The sequence below is a fragment of the Chinchilla lanigera genome, unplaced genomic scaffold (assembly GCF_000276665.1).
Source record: "Chinchilla lanigera isolate Chin_1 unplaced genomic scaffold, ChiLan1.0 scaffold00080, whole genome shotgun sequence".
In the NCBI taxonomy this organism is placed as follows: domain Eukaryota; kingdom Metazoa; phylum Chordata; class Mammalia; order Rodentia; family Chinchillidae; genus Chinchilla; species Chinchilla lanigera.
Genome location: NW_004955481.1, coordinates 1,182,172 through 1,192,835, shown reverse-complemented (window position 1 = coordinate 1,192,835; position 10,664 = coordinate 1,182,172). Strand labels below are relative to the sequence as shown.

General features: G+C 57.5%; 1 protein-coding gene across 2 annotated transcripts in view; it reads left to right on the top strand.

The window, feature by feature from the left end:
* Positions 1-9,899: 9,899 nt before the first annotated feature.
* Hic1 (hypermethylated in cancer 1) overlaps positions 9,900-10,664 on the top strand; it is a 3,922-nt gene continuing 3,157 nt past the window's right edge. The window contains exon 1 of one of the 2 annotated variants that reach the window (XM_005402597.2): positions 9,900-10,070. The gene's annotated coding sequence lies outside the window, so the exon portion shown is untranslated. Of the gene's footprint in view, positions 10,071-10,396; positions 10,457-10,664 lie in introns of those variants that run through there. The other variant, XM_005402596.2, reaches the window with a different exon arrangement.

The following is a 10,664-nucleotide window of genomic DNA, read 5'->3' as shown; positions in this document are numbered from 1 at the left end:
GGCCAATCCTGAGCTACATGGCAAGACCCTATCATTAAATAAATAAATTGATGCAGCGACTACATCCAAGGCCTATGTAACCCAGCCTGTTTGTTCTGGAGACTGCAGTGAGTCAGTCCTAGGCACTTTTTTTTTTTTTGTCTTTTTGAGACAGGGTCTCACTATGCAGTTCAGGCTGACCTTGAGTTCACTTTGTAGCCCAAGCTGGCCTCGAACTTGCAGCGATCCTCCTGATCTTCCTGCCTCAGTCTCCTGAGTGCAGGGATTACGGGCGTGGGCCACCACGCCCGGCTAGTCCTAGGCATTTTAAAGATTGCCCATTTTGAGTCAGGTATGGCATATACCTATAATCTCAGTGCTCAGGAAGCTGAGGGAGGAGGACAGCTGTGAATTTGAGGCCAAGCTGGGCTACATAGTTAAAGGCTACCTGTTAACTACATAGCAAGACCCTGTCTCAAAAGAGATTGCCCACTTTATAAGTTCTAGCCCCCAACCACAGTATCCCCCAGGGAGCTTTTTTTTTTTTTTTTGGTGCTGGAAATCCAACTCAGGACCTTGTGCTTGACAGGCAGACACTTATGCCACTGAGCTATATCCCCAGCCCTCCCCCAGGGAACTTTAATAGCGTAGAAATTAGAGAATATAGCACAAGTACATTCTCTGATAGTCATACATCCTCACCTTACCCAGACTAGATTCGTCACTATAGGTATAAGCTGTCCAAGACAAAAAGGAATTACTTGCCCAGAGACCAAGTTTACTAGGTCTAAAACCTTTACAGCAGAAGTCATGTGTTAGGAAGGTGGGGCACAGATGACTCTGCCTTGCTGTTTTTTTTTTTTTGGTACCAGGAATTGAACTCACAACCTTGTGCAGGCACTGTGCTGCTGAGCTATATCCCTGGCTTATTTTTTGTTTGTTTTTATCTTTTTGAGACAAGAGTCTCACTATGCAGTTCAGGCTGGCTTTGAGCTCACTTTGTAGCCCAGGCTGTTCTTGAACTTGCAGTGATTCTCCTGCCTCAGCCTCCTAAGTGCTGGGATTACAGGCATGCGCCACCACGCCTGGCCTTGTGCTTGTTTTAAAGGAATTGCTTTGGCTCCCTTGATAAGAGGAGACTCTGAACCGGTTTGATTTATGCCTATAGACCTGTTGGATTTGGCCCATTGGACTCCTGCCTTTTCTGTAAATAACTGATGGATATGCTCATACCCTTCTGGCAACCATAGATTCCCTCTTTAGCTGGGTCCCAAGAAGGAAGAATCATGACTTGGGATTATTTTGAGGATTAAAGGAGAGAAAAGACAGGAACTAAATTTTAAACCAGGGCTTAGAAGGGGAAGAGAGATGGATAGGGCAGGCCAATATTAGGTGGAGTAGAAATCATGGTTGGGTGAGGAAAATTCCTCCTGAGAATCAGAATGTTCATTCAATTTGGTGGGCAGACCACATAGTCCACTGGCTTCCCACAGCTGGGATAGGTCACCTACCATCATGCTTTCCAGAAATGAGGGGATTTGGAGGGTGGTACCCTCCCTGCTGCATATGCATGGGACACCTGTACGATGAGTATCTGTTAAGCACTGTATTCCTAGACCTACTGTGAGAATTGTGCTGACCCAAGACCTACTGTGAGAATTGTGCTGACCCAAACTGCCCTGGTCATTCCCAGTCTAGGTATTGAAAACCACTACTCTTGGGGGTAGAATAAAAGTCACTGACAACCAGACGTGGTGGCCTATACCTGTAATCCCAGCACTTAGGAGGCTGAGGAAGGAGGATTGCGCTGAGTTCAAGGCTAACTTGGGCTGCAAAGTAAGTTCAAGGCCTGGCTAAACTACATAGTAAGACCCTGCCTAAAAAAAGAACAAGGGGCTGGGGATTTAGCTCAGTGGCACAGCGCCTGCCTGGGAAGCGCAACGTTGTGAGTTCGATTCCCGGTACCGGAAAAACAAAACAAAACATCTCACTATGTAGTTCTGGCTGGCCTCGAACTCCTGGTGATCCTCCTGCCTCAGCCTCCTGAGTGCTGGGATTTCAGGCATGTGTCACCATTCCCAGCTTGCTGTTTTTGTTGTCTCATTCTGTAGTACCGGGATTGAATGCAGGGCCTTGTACTGAGTTATGTTCCTAGCCGTCCCCATTTTTTATTTTTTTTAAGTTTTGAGACAGGGTCTCGCTAAGGTGTCCAGCCTGGCCTTAGACTTTTAATCCTTCTGCTTCAGCCTCCCAGGTGGCTGAGATTACAGGTTGCACCCCTGAGCTGTTTATGTTTTGATGCTGGGGATTGAATCTAGGGCCTGGAGCATGCTAAGCATCCCACCACTTAGCTGTACCCGCAGTCCCCTTTACTGCTTGAGTTAACCATGCCTCTTCCCCTCTCCATTTCTCTAGATCTTCACAACAGCTGGTGTGCAGCCCTCAGTCCCAGCCCTCTCCGGGTAGCTTAGTGACTTTTCTCTCTTCCTTCCTCCCTTCTCTCTTCCCTCCCTTTATTCCCTTCCTCCCCTTAGCCCTCAGCTACAGTATACCCCAGGGAGCTTAATCACTTTCCTTCCTTCCTCTCTCCCCTCCCCTCTGCTTCCCTTCGCTTCCTTAGCTCTCAGCCACAGTATCCCCCAAGGAGCTTAGTAACCAACCTTTCTTCTCTTTCCCCCTTCCCTTCCTTTCCTTTCTTTCCTTTTTGCCTCCGTTCCCTCATTCCCTCCCTTTTTTTCTTTCTGTTTTCTGAACTGAAGTCTCACTGTGTTGCTAAGTCTGGCCTCGTACACCTATGGCATCCTCCTGCTTCAGCCTTTTGTACACCTTGCCCTACAGATACATGCCAGGTGCCCCCAATGTGTTTTGTCGGCTGCACTTGCTACTGGGATTTTTTTTTTTTTTTTTTGTCTTTTTGAGAGAGGGTCTCACTATGTAGTTCAGGCTGGCCTTGAGCTCACTTTGTAGCCCAGGCTGGTCTCGAACTCGCAACGATCCTCCTGCCTCAGCCTCCCAAGTGCTGGGATTACAGGTGTGCGCCGCCATGCCCGGCCTGCTACTGGGATTGTATATGCCCTGTGGTGGCCTCAGCCTCTCAATCCAGACGGTGTGTTAGGGGTAGGGGAGACACACTGAATGAGTTCCAAGATAGCAAACAACTCAGCACTCAGTAGTCAGCCCTCTGGTTCTCCCTCTGATCACATTCCTCAGATGGGTTCAAACTGCAAGAGATTTGGTCTCTTTTCAGAACATCTTCATCATCCCTCTTTCCTACCTCTGACTACACCTTGGATTCCTAAAGCTCTGGGGGAGAGGGCACCTTAGCAAAGAGGCCCTAACCACCCCCAGCCCCAGGCATCTGCACAGGAGGTGTCCGCTCTTCTCTCCACCTGAGTGCTCCGAGCTGAAATCTCTAAGGCCACTCCCTCGTGAACGTATAGTAGCCAAACAGAACATTTGAGATGGAAACAGAGCTGGGGGAGTTCAGTGGTAGAGCGCTTGCCTAGCACGCAGGAGGTCCGGGATTCAGCCCTGTAGGGGGTGGGGAGGAAAGGTTGCATTCTGCTGTTTTCAAAGATTTTCACTTCCGGGGCTGGGGGGTGTAGCTCAGTAGTTGAGCACCTGCGCTTAGCACTTGTGAAGCCTTGAGTTAATTTCCATCACTGTTCAACAAAACAAAAAAACCACCTGAGTTTTACTACTTATTTGATCCTCATAATACACTTGTCAAATAGAATATGGCTACGTAAATAACCACCCCTGGATAATGAACCCAGATTGGACCGGCTGTCCTGGGCACTACTCCCATCTGCACACATGAGAGTTCACCCACAGATGCCCACCGGCATCCAGAATCAACGCATTTTAATTAAGGCCTCAGGATTCTGGGTGGGGAGTAGGGCAACAAGGTGTTGATTAGCTTGTAAACCAGCACCAACTGTCTTTAAATTTAGATAAAGATGTGTGGACAGGTAAAGAAAATTTGGATTAATAGTTGCAGTAAGCATTTCCAACACTGTCGCTGTGAAGTCCTGCACCTGATATTCACAGCCAGCCTCTGCAGCGAGTGGCATTGGTAGTGACAGGTGACATACACAGTTTTTGTGGGGGGTTTTGTTGTTGTTTGTTTTTTGAGACAGGGTTTCACTACAGTTTAGGCTGGACTTGAACTCGCTGTGTAGCCCAGGCTGGCCTCAAACTCACAGCAATCCTCCTGCCTCAGCCTCCGGAGTGCTAGGATTACAGGTGTGCACCACCACACCCGGCCTGATACACACCCTTTTTTTTTTTTTTTTTTCCTCGGTATCTGGGATCGAACTCAGGAACTTGCGCTTGCCAGGCAGGCGCTTATGCCACTGAGCTATATCCCCAGCCCCGTGATACACAGTTTTTGAAGAGGTCTTTGCTCACATTTCGTGGGCACAACAGGACTTCAGCTCCTGTGGTACTCCTTTTTAGGAAGAATTCGGGACGCTCTCAAATTGGAATTCAGCACGTAGAGACAGATAGGTGAGAATGCTAATGTTCAGACAATGTGCTAGGGACCGGGTAAATTTTACTAGCCTGTCAGATTAGGGACCGTTCTGAAAGTTGGGAAAGAGAATGAGGAAAGGTTGTGTCTCTATCAGGAACGGATTCAAGGTTTACTCGCCCTCTGCCTGCTCAACTAGTGGTTTTTGGTAGAATGGTATGGCGTATTTAAGAAAACTTTCCTCGTCTATCCTCTTCAGTCCCCAGGAGGCAAACAACATTCTTCTACGCTTTCTGGCCCAGCAGCCTCCTTCCCAAGGAGCAGCAAAAAAAATCCATATCCCGGAACTACCCCGTTCTCTTGCCATCCCTCGACAGTGATACGTCGGCTGGGAGGACAGGCCAGTCATTGAGCTGACAACCGTACACTCCACGGACTGCTTCCTTACGTCCCCGGGTGGATGCATAGCAGCCAGATCCTGCAGGGCCCGCCTCTGCCTCCCTGCGCACACCTCCCGTCACCCGCGCGAGCGTAATTGATCTTGACTCGTAGCTCCCGCCTCCTCCTGCTCCGCGTCTCCCCAACCCCTGGCTGGCAGGATGCGGAGTGGTGCGGCGCGTGGGCGTGCTGCGGGGCGACCATGGCTGTAGACTGTTACCTCCGGTTCCCACAGTAACAATCGAAAGCCACGGTTGCCCTGGAGACGCGTGGGCGGGGCACGCCGCTGACGGCACCGCGGCAGCTCCAGGCAGGCTGACGTCAGCACCGCGGGGCAGGGGGGCGGTGGCGCGGGCGGGAGAAGGCGCGCATGGCGCGGGGGCTGGGCAAGTGTCATGTGGGCCAGCCGCCCCTAGCTGCACCGGGGGACCCGGAACGACGGCCGGATGGTGGCGCCCGCGCTGGATCAGCACCGCGGACAGCGGCGGTGCGGGCAGAGAGCTCTGGGTTGCGCGACCCCGGACAGACAGCGGGGCCGGGGCGCGGCGGGCGGCCTGGTCTGTGGTCCTGGGGCGGGGCCAGGCGTCGGTGGCCGTGACTGGAGACTGTTACTGAGGGCGGCCCGGGCAGTAAGCAGTCTAGAGCCAAGGTGCCGGCGCGCTGCCCGGGAGGGGCTTGCCCCTTTGCCCGAGGCTGGGGGCGCTGCTGCTCCTCCTCTCCCACGTCTCCCACCTTTCGTGGCCCCAGAGCGCGCGGACAGGCACGCGACCCTTGACGTCAGAGTCCTGTGACGTCAAAGATGTCCCAGCAGGGAGGCATTTCCGGGGGGGCGGGGCGGCCTGGCCGAGGCCCCGCCCCCGCCTGGTCCTGAGAGGACAGCTCCGCGCGTAGAGGCGGGAAGCCGTGGGCGATGCGGGACCAGCCCGACTGGACGGGACGGGACCCGACGGGATGGGACGGGACGGAGAGGGGATGGGCCGCTCAGGCAGGAATGCGGGGCCGGGGTCCCGAGAGAGCGGCGGCGGCCGAAGCGTCGGAGTCTCCTCCGGCGCCCCCGGCTGAGCCTGTCGGGGGCAACGAGGCTGAGTCACCGCGCTGCAGGGAGGGGCGGGGGTGGGATGAGGGCCCGCGGCTCCCGGGGCGCGGCATCATTTTCTCCCACTTTCCTGAGAGGATGGCGCAGGAGCCCCGCAGAAAGCCTCAGGGACGCGGGTCTGTCCTCTGGCTGCTGGTCCTCAGAAGTGGCTGCGTCTCCATCTGGGCGCCGGCGGGGGCTGCGCGTGCTGGTGCCAGGTTCCGGCCCGGCCGCCAGCTGCGAGGGACCCTCGAGCCGCCCGCCCTGTGCCCATGCCCGCTCCAAGAGACCCTCCAGCCCGCCGCCCGCCGCCGCCCCCCGGCCCCCGCCCGTGTCCGCGCCCCGGTCCTTCGTGGCCCGTCGGTCGCCGGTCCCGCTTACCTGGCGGGCTCGTCGCGCCCGCGCCCGCTCGCCTCCCGCAGCCCGGCCGGCGCGGCGGCTTTTATAGGCGCGCGTAGTACTCGTGCGGCGGCTCATTCATGCGGCCGCGGCTCCTACACACTGACGCGCTGCCGACGTCAGCAGGGAATTTAGGAAACTGGAAAGGGGCTATTTTTAGTGGCGAGGCGGGGGGGGGGGCGCGAGGCGACAGGGAGCTTGGAGGGGAAGGAGGGTGCGCGAAAGCAGGATCGGAGTAGGGGGAGCCCGCGCCCCCTGGCCTGGCCTGCAAGGGGTTAACTTTCCGGAACTGCGGACTGGGGGCCGGGGAGGAGAGCGCGGCTGCCTGGTGGCCTGTGCGTGTTTATGACTCCCCGCTTCCGGAGCTCCGGTGTCCAGGGGGCTCAGTCCTCCGCCCCGCCCGGCCTTCGGGGGCCTCACCCGGTAACCCTCAACCCTACTCAGCTCCAGGTTCCCACGGCCTGCGACATCACAGGATGCCACTCGGCGGTGTTACATCCCACCTGGCTACCGTCATGTTGTCTCTCTCCTCCTGGGGGGCGGAGGGGAGGAGGCTGGACACCGGAGGGTCTAGGTCTAGGTCTAGAACTGTGGTGGGGAGGCGGGTTCGGGAGAAGGGTCCACGAATCTTGGAAGGTTTTGGCGTAGGAGACTGGGGTGGGGGACCAGGTGCCAGTTAGGGAGCTGGGGACCACAGGGAAGGAAGTTGAGAGAGGTGGAGGAAGGGAGCTGGGGGCAGTTGTCAGGAGTAGGGGGCAAAAGGCTGGGCAGCCTTAGCAATTAGACAAGAGGTCAGATTTGCAGTGCCCACTTCTGGCATCTAGGGGCCACCTCAGCATTAATTTGTAGGGTAATTGGCAAAGCTAGGTGGGGCATGATGGCATACACTTGGAATCCCAGCATTCTGGGAGTCTGAGGAAAGAGAGTCTCAAGTTCAAGCCCGACCTGGGAAACTTAGCGACTTGGTGAGATGCTGTCCCAAAATTTTAAAATAATAATAATAATAATAATAATAATAATAATAATAATTAATAATAATAATAATTTTTAAAGGGCTGAGGATGTAGCTTAATGCAAAGGTCCTGGGTTCAATTCCCAGCACTCCCCTCCTCAATTGACAGAACTCATATGAGTGTGAAGAAGCCCAAGCGCTCAGCAGCTTGGCAAAGAGGGGTCCCCAGGGAGCAGTAGGATCATTTCCTGGTGGAGTTAAGAGCCTATGCCATGTGGGACAGAGTGCCTCTGAAAAGTATGGGGAAAATGAATGGTCCTGTCCCCGTACCTTGACCCCAGAGGTCTAAATGGGGGAGGAGTGTGGAGGGAGGGAGGGAGAGAGGGAGGGAGAGACATGAGGGGAGAAGGAAAAAGAGGAGGAAGAGGAAGAGGAGGAGAAGGAAGAGGACAAGGGAGGAGGAGGAAGAGGAGGAGGAGGAGGAGCGGAAGCAGCGCCAGGCAGGCTAGTGGAGCTGAGGAAGGGGGAAAAGGTGAAAGAGTGGAGCCTTCAGGAGGGCGAGGCAGCCCAGTCACTTCAGCTGCGCTGGAGCCAGGGCTGAGACCCTCCTGGCACGGATGTATCAAAGGCTTCAGGGTGCAGTAGGGCAGTGTGTTATTTTGAGGAATGGATCTGGGGCAGTGCTCATGAATAAAAACAGACCCTGAGCGCAGCGGACCCTGGGGTGGGTCAGCAGCGGACAGATCCACGGCACAACTCACAGGGCTGGGATGATCTGACTCAGTCAAAGGTGAAAAAATTAAATCAGATGAGGTCAGAGAGGCTCTGCTTGCCCTTAGGGACTTGGCCTCCTAGAGGGCTTCCTCTTTGCTCCCACGTTTGCCCTGCATCTCTGTTCTCTGGGAAAGCCTGCCCACCCAGTGGGGAGATTTCCTGTTGATCTGTCAAAGCCCAGCTCTGAGGGCGCTTCTGAGGAGCCTTCTCATTCCACTTGACGCTTCATACTCTTCCACCTCAGCACACAGCACGTCCCTGGGCCAAGATATCGGGCTTCTCCGCCCCTAGGGGCCCGAAACTCGAGCCCACCGCTTTCATCTGTGGGACTTCAGTACTTGTGTAGCGAGGACGCCATGTGGGGGGAAGCTGGAGGGGAGGAAGTGGATAAAATAGTTCCTGAACACGCAGCGGAAACCGGGTGAGGCGCGGACTCAGGACGTGGCCGAGTCAGGCTCCTGGGCTTGGATGTGAAGCCGCCGCCAGGCACCAAAGCCTTGAAACAGAATGCGGAGGAAACAGAGCCTCTGGGGGGCGCCCAAGACCTTGGTGTCTGTTGGGAACAGCTAGCGGCCGCCCCAACCGCCCCTCGCCGAGTGACTCAGCCACTACCTCTGGCGGGGGCGTAGGGACCCGAGGACAGCACAGGGGGCGGCGAGCGCAGCCCACGCTCGCACTGCGGCCCGCGCGGTTGCTAAGCTCTCCAAGGCCTCGGAGAGACGCTATCTGGGCGAACCTCGTCAGTTACCATGGTAACTCTGCGCCCCAGCCTCCAGCGCTTGGCCACTGAGGGAGATGCAGCCAATCAGAAGATGCGGGTGCTTTAGGGGACCCACCCCCGTACGTGGGCGTGGGTCAGGAGGTGCGGGGAGAAGGCGACGCGGTGCTTGCAACAGTCGGGGTGCCCCCTCCCGGGCGCGGGGACACTTCCGGAGCAGTACTGAAGAGCCGGTGCAGGGCCCCCCTCACTCCCAGAAGAGGCGTCACTTGCAGAACGCGGCTTCCACGTGGGGTCCAGCACCTTTTGGGGGAGTCCCAAGCCGCAGACCCTCCTGTCATGTTTCCCTCGGCCGGGTGGGTTGGAGAAAAAGTCGCTTTCTAGGGGCTCCTCATGACAGCTCACACGGGGAAGTGGGGGCTGGCTGGAGGCTCTCTAGCCATTTCCAGTCGAGTGTCCTGGGGGCCCAACCAGCTCAGGGCGGGCTGTTCGGGGACACCCCTGCCCAGATTCACGGCTGGGGGTAGCTCTACGTGGAAGCGCCTCGAGTATCTCGGAAATCTGGGACTACGGGAGGGGGCGGTGTCTAAAGACGCGCACTAGAGAGTGTCACTGCTTGGATGGGGCCTGGGAGCAGAGGGGTGCGCTGTGCAGACCTAACACATGTGTGTGAGGGCGGTTGGGCATGTTATGGAGTAGCCCCAAGTGGACAGTAGAGTCCAGGAATGCTTCAGAAGAGTCCCCCGATCTTACCTACCTTCATCTTGCTCAAGATTGCCATAACCGCCCTCTCCCTACCAGTACCGTAATCCCCTCCTTGAGGGCAGGACTTGACGTACGTACATCTCAGCTCAAAACGCCAGGGTTTATGGGACTCGCAGTCCAGGACCCGGATCCCCAGGTGGGCACATCTGGAAAAGTGAACCTGCAGATAGCTGCTCCCCGCCCCCCCCCCCCCCCCCCAGCTTCGCATCTGGGAGCCAGCAGCCCAGGTGCGCGGGAGGGAGGTCGCGGCCTTGCCGCGCAGAGAGCCGCGCAGCCGCGAGGTGGCGCCATAGTTGCAGCGGCGCCTGCTTGCTCCGGCCGCTCCAGATAAGAGTGTGCGGAAAGCGCGGCGGGGCTGAGACGCGACCAGGACGCGGGGAGGACGGACCAGCAGGACAGACCGACCGGGGGCCCGGCGGGCGGAGGGCAGCGCAGCGCAGCCACGTCCCCCCCTGGATCCGCCGGCAGCCGGGCCCGGGGCTTCCGACATGCCCCCCAGGTGGGTCCTTGAGCTGGTGCCTGGGAGGGACAAGGGACCCGGGACAGCCCAGTCCTCGCGCGCTGGCTGCCTCCGGCGCATCCTCTGGCGCGGGCGCCCTATCGCGGCTGGCAGCTGGCGTTCAGGATTCCGGGTGTCTCCCCTAGAGGACTCCGGACCGCCAGGCTGCTGCTTCGCGGCGGGTTCATGGCGGGGTCAGCGGCCCGGGGCCGGCTCTGCCCGCACATGGGCTAGAGAGGCGAGGGGAAAGGAAGGGGAGCTGGCGGGCGGGGCTGGCAGGGGCGCTGCCCTGGCACAGCTCGGCGCCTGGCAGCGGGGCGGGTGGGGCGCGGGCTAGGAGCTGCCACTGCCGCGGGGAGGGAAGCCCGGCAGGGCTGCGGCTGCAGGTAACGGGCCAGAGGCCCTGCAGAGCAGGAGGGGAATGGGGCAGGGCGGGCCCGCGGGCGGGCAGGGGAGCTCAGGGCTAGGCGCGGGGCCGCGTCCGCCTGGCCGCCAGGATTGGGGGCCGAGAGGGAAAGCTGGGAGCCGAGGGACTCGGGTTAGCGCGCTCCTCTCGCCCTGTCTGAAGTTGGAAAACTTTTCCCCAAGTTTGGG